The sequence below is a fragment of the Fukomys damarensis genome, unplaced genomic scaffold (genome assembly GCF_012274545.1).
Source record: "Fukomys damarensis isolate Sample0158 unplaced genomic scaffold, DMR_v1.0_HiC HiC_scaffold_37, whole genome shotgun sequence".
NCBI classification, from domain to species: Eukaryota; Metazoa; Chordata; class Mammalia; order Rodentia; family Bathyergidae; genus Fukomys; species Fukomys damarensis.
Genome location: NW_022900949.1, coordinates 47,840,622 through 47,843,278, shown reverse-complemented (window position 1 = coordinate 47,843,278; position 2,657 = coordinate 47,840,622). Strand labels below are relative to the sequence as shown.

Below are 2,657 nucleotides of genomic sequence, written 5' to 3'. Positions count from 1 at the left end.
TCTTTTTTTTTAGACAGGTTTCACCCTGTAGTTCAGGATGATCTCAAACTCATTATGTAGCCCAAACTGGCCTTGAACTCTCAGCAATACTCCTGCCTCAGCCTCCTGAGTGCTGGGATTATAGGCATGTGCCATCACGCCCAGCTTAATTTTCTTCATTTTTAAGAAAAGCACCCCTTACCTCAACCAATATGGGGTTTCAATTCACAAATGCTCTAACTTTGGAGGATTTAACTTCCAAAGATACAGATCCTGTGAGGCAACTTGCGCCTGATGGAGATTCCAGGCCTGAGGCCTGGGATTGAAAGTGAAAAGGGGCAGCTATGGAAGAGGAGGGCTTGGGAGATTAAAGCTAGAAGCAGTTGTAAAAGGAGGGCTGTGGAAAGGGGTGAAGAGGGAATAGAGTTTTTTGCAGAAGGACAAAAAGAAGAAAACTTTCTCTTGGCTCTTATTCTGCTCTTAGAGCTGGAGCATGGGCACTTCCATCCCAATGTCCAGACTCTTCCTGTGATTTGCTTCCTGCTCCAGATTTTGGAAGGCTTGCTGTTCCCATAAGCTGTCAAAGAGGAGTCTGGAAGGAGAAATTTCACAACTGAAAGCACCTAGGCCTGGAGCCCGACTTCCTCCAATCAACCATTTGGGAAGTGATGGGGATCATTCCTTTCCCAGGCTGGGGCTGTGGAGGGAAAGGGATCCACTAAGAACTCTTCATATTCCAGTCTGAGATGCAGCTGCATGGCCAGGCTGGGGCCAAGTCACAGGCACAGGCCTCAACACCGGCTAAGGAGGGATGAGGGTGTGGGTGCCTGATCTCTCACTAAACCCTGCACACACCCATGATACAGCTCCGCCCCTGTGAGCTGCTCACTCCAGAGTAAAGGCCTGGAGCCTGGTTTAGTCTGAGAATTGGGTCACCTCCGCATCTTTCCTGGGCAGCATTCCAGAAACAGTCAGCCATACTGTCATCTGGGAGGAATCATTACCTGTGGGGCAAGGAGTAGATAAGAGAGAGGGAGCAAGACTGGCTAAGAAAGACAAAGGTAAGAGGGAGAAATCCCTGGCTCACCAGGCCAGTCTCTTACCCTGCTGTCCATGAAAATTTACATGCAAGCAGGCTGGCCAGCCAAATACCCACCTGTGCGCATCTCCCTCTGGCATGTTTCACTGTCGTCACCCTCTCACCCAGCCACCCTGCAAGGCAGCTAGGGCTGCAGCTCAGGCAGGCTCTGCTGAGACCCCTGGCTTTGCCAGCCATTCTTTTACAGGTGAAAGAAAAAAAGGAGGAGAAGGAGGAGGAAGAGGAGTGGGGGTGGGGGAAGGAGAAGGAGAAGAGTGTATACATTTCCCATTCCGGTTTTGGAATGGCACTGTTTTCTACCCCACTAGAATGCAGAGATGAGCAGTCAAGGCTCCTGCAGCAGGCTTGCTTACTTCAAGATGTACCTCTTTGACCCTGACTGCCTTGAACAGACTGAGTTCTGCAACCATCTCAAGAATGTCTGTGAAGCATTTTCTTAGGTGTCTCCTGAAAGGCCCCTGAAAAACAGGACTGTACCATGTGGCCTTTCCCCTGATTTTGCAACTGCAGAGTGCACACAAGCCTACACCCACTCTCATACCTCTACCAAGTGTTTCCAAGAAGAATGCTGTCCATAAGGTGAGGCCATCTGGGAACTTCTCTTCCTTTTCATTCATAAGATTCCTACCTACCAACTCTAGTTAGGACACTGGTATCCTGGCCATAGCTTCTCCTTGTAAGGTGATCTCTGTGTTTGGCCCAGATGGCCCATTTTCTCATGTGTATTGGGTCCAATCACTATTTGAAACGCAATTTTTGGTTTCCAAGTAAACCACATGCACACACATACACACACTTTTAGGAGGTCTTTATTAAAAATTAACGATGTCCCCAGCCATTGAGTTTGCAAAGTTTCCTTGCCCTTGTTTGCCTCCAGGAAATTTAGGAATTGCAAACTCCAGGTTGAGAGTAGAAAACGGTGCAGCCAGGGGGTAGAAATCAGCCTGACTCCCCTCTAGTGAAAGGAAACTGAACGCCCCCTCCTATACTCCTGCCCCATGATCTGCAAAGGCTCTGTGTGCCCAAGTCTCAGGAAGGGCATAGAGAGCTGTGAGGACAGCGTGAGGAGGCGTGGTTCGGTGGAGTGTTAGCACCGGCGTGCACCTGGGAAGAGTCGGACCGGGCGCCCGGTGGAGGGCAATTCGGTTGGGCAGGTGAGGCAAATACTGCAGATTTTTTCAACCCAGATTCATACTTCCCGTGGGGAAGGGCTGTAAGGTGTTTGTAAACAATAAAAATGTAATTCAAAGGTTGCCGCTGGGAGTGAAAACTGCGGGGTTTAGGGAAGAGGCTCCGCAGCTCTTGACCCGGGGAAGGGTCCTAGGCGAGTAGATATAGGTGTATTTGCAGTCGTCCACCCCGATCCCTCGCGTAGCAAGACCTGGACGCGCGGTGCTCGCCCCCAGGCGCCCAGGCACCCACAGGTTTAGGGATGACAGGTGAAAGCGAGGCAGTGATGGGGGAGGGGGTGACAGTCAAGGGTCGAGTTGAATTAGATTGTCCCCAGAGGCTCCGACGTCGAGGCTGGGGGAGGGGGCACAGCGCGACCGCGAGCCGGGGCGGCCGAGGACTGAGCTCG

At 51.3% G+C, this 2,657-nt stretch overlaps 1 protein-coding gene across 1 annotated transcript in view; it reads left to right on the top strand.

Annotated features, from left to right (window-relative positions):
- The first annotated feature begins 2,214 nt into the window (after positions 1 to 2,214).
- Amotl2 (angiomotin like 2) overlaps positions 2,215 to 2,657 on the top strand; it is an 18,788-nt gene continuing 18,345 nt past the window's right edge. Inside the window, exon 1 of the mRNA XM_010625491.3 lies at positions 2,215 to 2,232. The gene's annotated coding sequence lies outside the window, so the exon portion shown is untranslated. The remainder of the gene's footprint in view (positions 2,233 to 2,657) is intronic.